This window comes from Limulus polyphemus, unplaced genomic scaffold (genome assembly GCF_000517525.1).
Source record: "Limulus polyphemus unplaced genomic scaffold, Limulus_polyphemus-2.1.2 Scaffold6149, whole genome shotgun sequence".
Classification (NCBI taxonomy): domain Eukaryota; kingdom Metazoa; phylum Arthropoda; class Merostomata; order Xiphosura; family Limulidae; genus Limulus; species Limulus polyphemus.
The window spans coordinates 33932-45197 of record NW_013671759.1 but is presented as its reverse complement, the minus strand read 5'-3'; the positions used below and the strand labels follow the sequence as shown (position 1 = coordinate 45197).

Sequence of the window (11266 nt, the reverse complement as noted above, 5' to 3'; positions counted from 1 at the left end):
TGCTAAATTAGAGACGGCTAGCGCAGATAGCCATCGTGTAGCTTTGCGCGACATTCAAAAACAAACAAACACTTGAAAAATCCAAATAGTAACTGTTATTCTTTGATTTTTTTTTGTGATTTTAGCCTAAATTTAGTTTATCCAGTAATACTGCTCACCCATGCAGTGTAACGAAAAAGGGGAAACTAATAATTACTATTACGCCTGAGTCATACATCACGATTCAGCTGAGATAAGAACAAGCTTGAAATCATACATACACCTTAAATAAATGGCAGTTATTTTGCGAATGTTGATACTTAGGTTTGTTTCAGTGTAAGGTTGAACAACGGTTTACCTATTAATTTCATATATCTGATCTTCGAACCTGGTCCTGTCACCACGGTCTTTCTCAACAAGTTTACCGTGAAATTCAGTGGATTATAAAATAAGCAGAGATCTACACAATGGCTCTTAAGAACTTTTTATTTTCTTTATATAAATACCTTGGACCTCAACGTGTATGTTAAAACTGGTTTAGTGTTAACATACGTAGATAAAATACTCATTAAATCGACGAACTTTTAAAGTACGACGTACAGCCTAGTGCCAGTGACCGGGGAAAAGGCACACATATCCGGTGTGGCATTATACACTGAGTCGAACAAATCCTGCTGTCAACACCAGACGATTAACCACACGTTTGTGTTTGTTTGTTTGTTTTGTTTTTATATATAACTCAGTCTTTCACGCATTAAGCACAATAATACTCACTCGCGAATTTTTTCTGCTTGTTTCTTTTGTTTCTCTAAAGTTCGTGTGAATAACCTACACTTGGAGTTGTGAACAATGTGAAATACGTGTTTTCATGCTTTTTGTTGGTTTATATATATGCGTGACTCATTCAACTTGAACAACTGACGTGTTTAATCTCACGTACGAAACTATAAATCCGAGAAATTCTACTAAAACATTTCAATGAAAACTAAGTGTAATAAAAACAACAACTTAAATTGACATTGTAATTAGGCCTATGCAAAGATAGCCTAGAAAAAGCGTTGATACAAGTTGATGACGCATATTCCGCGGCATACAGTTCTATAAATTAGAGAATTATAAATATATACATTTTTTGTCTAATCAAAGCTAAATAACAGTGCAGGCTGAATATTAAAAAGTTAAATATAAGTATTTATTAAATATACATTTTATGACACACAACTAAATTACTTTAAACTCCTAAATCTTAAAACTGGCAATATTTTGTAAAAAAATATAAACCCTATTATTTTACTCTGAATGGTACGATATATACAAAATGACTCCTAACTGATTTTGAATCAAACACATTATTATTATAAAATTCGCTTCTCGTTTTGAATGAATTTTGATATAGCCTTAGTAGGTTAAAACTACAACTATTTATGTTGTATCCCATCAGGCCTGGTATTAGACGAAAGGCTTCATTGGCACTGGATATAGCACGAAAAGTGTAGTTGACATATCGTTATACACGTATTTATACACTGTTTTCTGATGAGACAGACCAAAACATTTTTAAAATCTTTGGCTCTATATTTTTTAATTGTTGTCATTTAAAGTGATAGACCTAGTTAATTCTCACTATCAACAATGTTTACCTAATTACATTTTTTATTATTTTTTCATGGATCACTGTTTTACAAATTTAAAAAAATATTTATTTTTCGTTACAACTCTAGTGACTAAATCATCTAATCTGGTTAGATGATTTTTTAATTAAGAATTTTTCCGATTGAACAAAAACTCAGAAATATTTTACTCACCATAGCTTACGGTTGCAGACGCTGCATCAGTTTTAGCAGCAGATGTCGCTGCTCGTGCCAAACCTAATTGGCCCTGGCGTCCTCCAATAACCATCTTCTTCACACCACTCAAACAGATACCAATTCGCTTGATATTCTGAGCCATTGATTTCTTGAAGTCGACAGCTTATAATACTAAACTTCGCAAACAAAAAAAGAAAAAACTAATAATATTAAAAACATGTAAAATACATAAACATTTTTATAAACAAGTTAATATAAAATTAATTTTTCAACGAAATTGACATAGTACATGTTAGAAAACATTATTACGGTAACAATGCAATTGGTGGCGAATAAACGGCTGAAAAATTTGTTGTCTGGCAACAAAATTAATAAATTATAATGTGTTACCAAATAAGGGTGTAATATTTTAACGAGAGTTAAAATGGTAAAGTGTAATATTTTAACGAGAGTTAAAACAACAAAGTGTGATATGTTACAAATTATTTTTTGATTCGAGTGCTATATTTGTTTGTTTGTAGTTAAGCATAAAATTACACTAAGGGCTATCTATGCTTTGCCCACCACGGGTATCAAAATTCAGTTTCTACGGATAGTAATATACGCCTAAATACTTCCTTCAAGGAGGTAAGAGGAATTGTGATACTTTTAACCGGTAGATGGAGTGAGCACAAAAATCCTTTGGAGTAAGTTTTTAAATTGTTTGTTTGTTTTGCATTTCGCGAAAAGCTACACGAGGACTGTCTGCGCTAGCCGTCCCTAATTTAGCAGTGAAATATTAGAGGGAAGTCAACTGGTCATCACCACCCTCCGCCAACTCTTTTACCAACGAATAGTGGGATTGACCGTCACTTTATAACTGAAAGGGCGAGCATGTTTGATGGGACGGGAATTCGAACCCGCGACCCTCAGATTGTGAGTCGAGCGCCCTAACCACTTGGCCATTTTTTTTATTGTGAAGAGTCTTTATCGTTGATCTATTTTTCTTTCTTAACTGACTTTCGTAAAGGCTTAGTTTAGTCATAATTTGTAAAAAAACAACGAATGTATGTCTATTGATATAGGAAATAATTATTCATATCTTTATTTTCCAGTAAACGTAACTGAGACATTTAATTAAGCGATATACTTAGAGAAGCCATTTATCAGTGTAGGCTAATTTCAAAACTTCATTTAGTTAAAAGCTTCGATTCCAGTCATTTGGGTGTCCAAGCGACACAGCAGTAAGTCTGAAGACTTATAACGCTAACAATCGCGTTTAGGTATCCATGGTGAGAACGGCACAGATAATCTATTCTGTAGCTTTGCGCTAAACTACAAATAAATAAACCAACAATTTGGATCATCACGCGGTCACTTAAATGTAGTCCTTTTTCACATTTTCTATGTTTTAAAAGTAAAAAAGAAGTTAATTATTTACTTCACGTTGCTTAGTGCCTACCACTAATGCTGACAAAGTGTAAGCTCTTCTACACTATGAGGAAACATTCGGATAAAACTGTACTCCCTTTAACCGCTTACATCATTCCTCGACTAAACCTTTTATTGGCATGTTACGAAGTGAGGTTTACCCAAAACAAACAGCTGTCACTATGTTGTGATTACAGTCAGAAGATCTGTATTATATAATCGGATAAAGTGAGACACTTTCTTGTCATCGGTGTTTATTACCACATGATGAAAAGAGAAGTACATTTTTGTCTTTGTTTCAAAACGTCAGCTTAGTAAGTCATCATTGCAGGTTTGTTTTTTTGTGGAGAATAGACAATGATGGTTATCATATAGCCATTCTAGTCTCTTAATAATACTTTTATTCTGTTAAGGCCTACTGGTTTTTATTTTAAAAAAATTTGTGAAAGAAAATTATACTTACACGTGCAACGCTAGAATCCGGGTTTCGATACCCGTGGTGGGCAGAGCACAGATAGCCCGTTGTGTAGCTTTGTGCTTAATTACAAACAAACAAACAAACTTACACGTGTATCTATATTCTCCCAATCTCTCAACTCAACAGCTTCCAAGCACAATATTACACATTCAAGAACAGCTTTCTCTGTCTAGCTAACTGATAAAACAGTATTTTTTTTTCTCTTCTGATACAAAAAAATGTTTGCAACGTTATCATAGCTTTCACACGAGAATTCACACAAGAATTTGAAGATAATACGAGGGGAGACGCCAAACACACACTTTATTTGATGCGGTATGTCGGTCCATTTTAATTAGTTTTATCTGATTATTATTCTTCAGTGCTGTTCATGTACAAACTCACAGCTTTATGTACTAGCCGTGAAGAAGCCGCAAAGGCGAAACGTTGGTTAAAATAAAAGTTATCTTATAATTACCTTAGGTATAAAGGTAGTCTTTTTTAACTTTATCATAGTTTAAAGTATATTCAGTATGAAGACTGTATTTCAGTTGTTTGAAGTGGTTCACGCTAATGCTTTCAACAGTCTTCAAATAAGAAGGAAATGTGTTCTTATCGACAAACGGTTTATATCTTGTCAACTACGTCTTTCGTATCTCCTCAGCATCTCCCCTAAGTGCTGTGTAATGTTCTCATACACTATAGCTTGTTTATGGATGTAAAATAGGTTCATATATTTTCTTTGGATAAGGAATACTCAAGGCCTTCGTGCAGCTGGCTATAAATAAAAAAATGGGCCCCTTGCTTTAGGAATTCCTATTGTCACCCCTTTCTCGCTACGAGTCACCTTCTACCCTTCCCTCTCAGCTCATGTTTCTTCATCAAACAAGATTGTAGCGTGCATCCCTCTATTCTTTTTTTCGCCCCGTAATGGCACAGCAGTATGTCTGCGGACTTAGAACGCTAGAATCCGGGTTTCGATACCCATGGTGGGCAGAGTACAGATATCCCATTGTGTAGCTTTGTGCGTAACTACAAACAATCAGTCTTATTTTACAATTTGTCATTTGCTTTACATAGACACACTGGGTATCTCCCCCCCCCCCCAAGTTTTGGGGTGTCTGACGCGCCGAATATTGGTGTATGTTGATTTAGTTTATTCCAGTCGGGTATAATAGTGCATAGAGGTTATTCCACGGAAATAATTTTATGTTGATTTTTTTAATGAGCACACATTAAAAACACCAGGGCTTTTATCACGAGAATGTCACTCTTAAACGTGCTATATTAACTTCTAGAACAAGCACTACAACACGTGCCTCGTAGTGAACAAACATGGTGTTATTATAATTAACACTTCGGGGGACAAAACTGGGCTTGTTCAGTGCACGAGAAGTCAAACTTCAAAGATAAGGTATTACTCCAAAAGCTTAAGTTGTTTTTCATCAGCGTCTTTTGTCTCGTCCCCCTCGACAGCAACAGGTCATAATGTGTTTTTATTCTAAAAATAACACTCTCCCATCCACCCTGAGGATTTCGAGGTCTGTAAGTAGTTAAGTCGGAGCTTTTGAAGTAAATTATTTACCCCCAAGGCCACACAAAGATTATTTTTTCAATTCCATGATGGTTGAGAAAATACTTAAAAATATTAAAGCCTTTAGTCGAAAGTTATACTAAGATAGTGATTGATTTTTACATACATAATATGTTTGTGATGACGATGAAGCTTTATATTAAATGCATCTCAGATATACTAGATGCAACTACTTATGGCATTTAAACAGCATTGAGACGGTAAAAACGCCAACATAAATCGTCTTTCACATGCACAGAGCTTCAAATAATAAACCCGCCATTAACGCCATTAACTCAGTGACCGGGTGCATAAAAAAAACTTTCACAAAGGAAAATATTTCATACGGTTAAAGCTAAAAATGTACAGAAATCAAATAATAAAAATGGAAATAATTCCAGTGTAGGCGTCGTTATTTCTCATTTAACCTTTAACAATAATAAAATTCAGTATAAATTAGGCTTAGGTTGTCTGGTGATGAAAACACTTAGGCCTACATCTGCGGTCAAATGAAACAGTTCCAAAAATATGAAGAAAAAAAATAAATTCAACAAAGAAATTTTGCTACAGTGTTACAATATTTATCGCTAGGCAGAAAGAAAAAAAAATGAATAAATAGAAAGATGCACAAATGACTGACTTTCCTTCGACTATTTTAATTATTTCTGAAGTTTCGCTTTTATAAAAACTTTGTAAAGATATAAATATATAACTTGCCTAGATAGATGTTTGGTTGTAGAACATTTTGATTAGCTTCTTCTACTACACTGCTACTGACTTTTACTTACCTAATATATATTCAGTTGGATGACGTTTCGGTTCGCTGCTACTACTGATTTTCATTTACCAAATAAATATTTAGTTGAACGCCGTTTTCTTCAACTTTTATTACTGATTTTCACTTCTCAAATATATCTTTAAACCAACTTTGTAAAGCTTATATGACTATACACTTTCAATCTTGATTTGAAGGGAATTAAAAGTTACGCGTGTTATTTAAAGACCTAATCTTTGGTACGTCTAACTCAGTAAACAGTTCGTTCAGTGAAGTGCGTGAAATGTTTTGACAACTTTTCAACCCAATAAACTTACTTTATAGGTTAAACGCTTATTCAAAAAACTCTTGTGAATATTGTTTCAAGGACTCAGAAAAAGTTTATATAAATAGGTTACACAGCGTAACTTCATAAACAACTTTAGAACGAAAGAGAAATTTTATCAGGTCAAGACCTTCATCAGTCTTTCAGGTAAAATTGGGTCTGTTGGTCACTGGAACAAAGCACGTTTTGTACCTATTTTCTTAATAGAAAATTGGACATTCAGTTTATGCACGTGACCGTGAACACGCTGGCACAATATGTGCATGTCAAGATGTATTAAGTAAGATGCTGTAACACAAGTTTCACGTTTCTTAGTGTTAGGTTTCTTTGCATACTTGGTCTACATTTAATCGAATATACACTGACTCAGTCTAGTAGTGATTTTATTTTTTTACGTTACCGGCCTGGTTTAATTGTGTATTTTTGCTTTCACAACGTAATAAAATTTATTTGATTATCTTTTAATTTTTCAACTCAGCAAAAGATACTTTGTGTCACTGTAAAAGTCTTTATACAAACAGGCGTGAAATAAGTAATTTAAAAGCAAAACTACTTCCTAAAATATATTACAATAACTAAACCTCAAAACTTCGTGACTCAAAGATAACGTACTTTAGAACCACACTACGAAACAATCATGTGTAGCGTTTTAATAACATGGCAAAAAAATATTTAATTCTTAGTTATCATTATGAGCTAACGAAATTTTAGAGTGATAGATAAGAAACAAATTTCTTTGTTATTTATTTTGAATTATTTAAATATGATATGTAAGTTTTAGCTCATCTGTCTTTTTATCCAAATTTAGGCTTCTCCCCCTCCCCCCAATAAAACATTGTTGGGAATCTTGGATGCTTCTCATCTCATCTATTGCCCCATTAAAAAATGATATCAACTTCACAGTGTTTTCGGGAAAGTTAGCATTTTCCCTCATTTTCCAAGGTAGAACTTGCCATGAAATAGTGGTCAGGCCATGGCCTAAGTGGCTTTACCGCTTCCTACAGCCCTGTAGAAAAGTCGCCATATTTAGAAAGTTATTTCTAATTTTCGAACGTAATCATCATAAGTTCAGCCTTTTTACGAAAAATATTGTCTGTAATTAAGATACTTCAAAACTATGAAATATATTTGCTGAGAGCAGTTCCATTTTGTTATAGCATCTTGCCCCCAAAGTCTCAAGCTTTATAATATCCATCCGCGTGTAAATATTGAAGAAAATTCGTTGTATAGTCATGAATAAAATGCAAACGTAAATCACGAAGAAATTGGAAAAGTTACTGCTTCTGTATTATTTTTTTATAGATTACACGTAATAATACTTGATATGATATAATCAAAACGTTATGGAATTTTATATCTTTGATTACAAGCCTTGCTCAGCGCAGGTTTCCATAGACGGAATACGATCTACTGTGGGAAGGAAAAAAATGAAACGTGGAAAGAAAACGCAAAAGCTTTGGAAGTGTATTGTTACAATAGATATATACTTTAAATTACAACAGCACGCCAAAAAAAGGGGGGTCTGAGCTGTATATAGTATAATATACTTGAAATTACTTCGTGACGTCAAATTTCCTTGTACATTTTATTTATTTTTTCACTTTATAACTTCACAAACAATGCAAACGAGAATAGATAGCCACGACACAGGGCATGTTGATGTTTGAATTCTGTTCTAACTTCTGTTACGAAGAACAAAACCAAAATTAACGTTACGTTACAGAATTAATATCATATAAGCTAAAAGCTCAGAACTATTACAAGAAAAGGAAGAGTCCAATATACATACATACTCGATTACGTAGTTAAATAAGATAACAAAATTTACAAATTTGTCGATCGTAGATATGACCATTAACTCTGTGCCGTAGGAGGAAACTACCCAAGTAAGGCATTCTTATCCAGCGATGTATTTATTTATTTACACGTCTTTTTATCTTTATCACAACAAGCCCAAAACAATGTTCTAGTCTTGTCCATGCTTGTAAATAGATAGGATGTAGGCCAACGTTCAAACTTCCGCACAGCAGCAGCCAACCGGAAGGGTATCTATTGGTGTTCCGATCTAACGATTAGGACGGTCGGTTGACACGCTTACTTTTTAACTCTCTCAAGATATTGGCGTTGTATTGTTATTCCCACAGTAACCTGTGAGTTCAAGACCAAGAAGTTATTGTTTTATTTCCTGTTGTTATTCAAGTGATTAAAACTTTATAAACCCTTCAGTCATCAAGCATATTAAACTATTTTCACTCACTAAAATTATACCAAAATTTGTTGTTGTTTTTTTTTTGTTAGTGCAAAAAAGCTACATAATGAAATATTTACAATCTGACCACTGCGGGGAATCGGAGCCTGGAATTTAGCGTTGTAAGTCCGTCATGTTACCGCTGACCTCTCGGGGACTGTACTAAAATTAACAAAAACATAAGTAAAAGAAAATTTAATAAATATCCAAATACGAAATATTTCTAGAAAAAACTGACTTTTTCGTGTCATGTGATAAAAATGTGCGTACGTGTGTCCAAGTCGAAGATCAAAGAATTATTTTGTCGTGAAATATTAAACCCATAGATCAGCATTTTGTATGAATCGATAATTATTTCTGCTCTCACGTGCAGAACGAAAACTGTCTTCTTATTGGACAAATTTGTTTTCTTGGCACTTGGAGCTCAGCTGTCAGAGAGCTGTTCCAACTGAACAACAACAACCTAGCAACAGCGAGAACGACTGAATCAACCAATCAGATCACCAGACTAGAGCGGTTTCTGCGTATGAGCGGAATTATCCATCTGACAACGACAGTCAACCAGTGCAGAATAGTGCCCCCTCCCCTCAGTGGAACAGCGGTATGTCTGCGGACTTATAACGATAGAATACGGGTTTCGATACCCGTGGTGGGCAGAGCACAGATAGCCCATCCTGTACCTTTGTGCTTAATTACAAACAAACAAAGCAGAATAGTGGACAATAATCCACAGTAATGGACTTAATCATGCATATAAGATAACAAAAACAGTAGAAGAATGTATTACAAAACTCTTCCTCTTTCATTGTTAACATTTGAAAATGTGAACACACCAATGTAAATAACACTTTTCCAGTCGTTTCCTCTATGGTAATTGAAAATAGTATTACATGGAAGGTTAAACATAGGTATTTATCTTTCCAAACATAGGTAAAATCTAAGATGTCAAATCTTTGGTTATGGCATTATCACCTCCTTTCGCCCTATTATATAACCACAGACACACAATCTGAAATATAAGCTTTGTATTTATAAACTAAAATATGAAAGTTTATTAACACATTTCTGTATGATGGTGATTAAACACGTTTTATTGTTATTGATCAACAATGCATTTTTTTTGGAGTAAAGATGAACGGCGAAGTTTCTTTTCTGCTTTGTAAAAAAACTTTAATATGATTGCGCCAACAGTTGTGATTATTTTGAAAACATATAAATTAATCAAATTTTCTTACATGATTAAATTTTCAATAGCAACGCACGAAGCAAAAACGAGTCAAATGTTTAACTGTCTTGTTACTGAGGTAAAAAACAAAAATATACTAAATGTAATTTACAACTGTTCAGTTCGTCTGTCCATACATTTTCTATATACATCATAACAACATGCTTAGGTTAGCATGTTCTCTGAAAATAATTACATCTATACATCGTCAGTGACTTACCAAGAGATGATGACACTTTTCGTCCTGTTGACAGAAACACAACCGTCTTGGATCTAGTGCTCTTTTATTCTGGTTCACGTTGTGGTTGTATGTCAAAATAAAAGTAGTTATCATTCAGTGGCATCTTCAGCGCCCTCTAGTGCTAACGGGAAACGTGACGTTTGTCAGCTTTGCAAACACTTCATGGACGTGCAAATCGGCATGAAAGTCAGTTTGTATGTCTTTTTTCCCGCTTACCAAAGAGCCCAAACGATGGGGGAACCATATGAGAGGAAGTTTATACCTTAGTCCCAGGGGTCGTTGATCTATACTTCTCTTTGTAGTGCTTGCCCTTGGCCCACATTGGATCACAATACTATTTTCCCATTTAAGCACAAAGAAACTTTAGCATCGAAATTCGTAGTAATGGTTTATTTGGGGTGTTCCGTCAAACGTTTTCTTTCTCTAAAATTAAAGAAACTATCTAACCTGAAATAAAACTAAGGTAAACGAAACCTGTTGATCAAGATAGAACCCGATCTTAAAACATGTTTTCTATATAACTTTATTTTCTTACAAACGTGCAGAATACTGATGTCTGTCAGCGAATTTTCCTTTCTTACAGGCGTGTAGAATACTGTTAATGTTTGGTTCGAGCATGGCCTAGTGATTAATGTAATCAGACTGTGAATCCGAAGGTTCAGAGTTCGGGGTCCGTTGCCCCAAAAAACTCTCTCCACATTTAGGAGACGTAGGTGCACATTATGACAGTGACAGTAAATTTCACGATTAGACAAGACTTGTCCAAGAGGTAGCGGCGGACGCTGTTGATTAGCTTCTTTCCCATTAGTCTATCAGCTCAAAATTAGGAACAGCCATGAGTAATTAGCGAGATTATGAAACAAAAAAAACAAACTGCCAGATGCCTTATATATAAATAACTAGTCGTGACCTAAAATTACAAATAAGATATATAACAATGTTGTATTCAAAAATAAATTAGGTCAAAATATCTTCAAAGAGAAGACACATCATATTTGTTTAACTAAACGCCTATAGGTTTTTACTGTACAAGTTGAACAGGTTAGAGTCACCCCTAGCGTTGCTTGCTTGGTGGATTATCTTGGCCCCGATGTTACAAAAGGTGTAGTTAAATGTTTGTTTGTTTGTTATGGATTTCGTGCAAAGCTGCACGAGGTCTATCTGCGCTAGCCGTCCCTAATTTAGCAGTGTAAGACTAGAGGGAAGGCAGCTAGTCATCACCACC

General features: G+C 34.5%; 1 long non-coding RNA gene across 1 annotated transcript in view; it reads right to left on the bottom strand.

The window, feature by feature from the left end:
• Window positions 1-10128, bottom strand: part of LOC111089412 — a 20130-nt gene extending 10002 nt beyond the window's left edge. Inside the window, exons 1-2 of the long non-coding RNA XR_002613708.1 lie at window positions 10021-10128; window positions 1781-1963 (exon numbers count right to left, since the gene is read on the bottom strand). This is a non-coding gene — a long non-coding RNA (uncharacterized LOC111089412). The remainder of the gene's footprint in view (window positions 1-1780; window positions 1964-10020) is intronic.
• Window positions 10129-11266: the final 1138 nt, after the last annotated feature.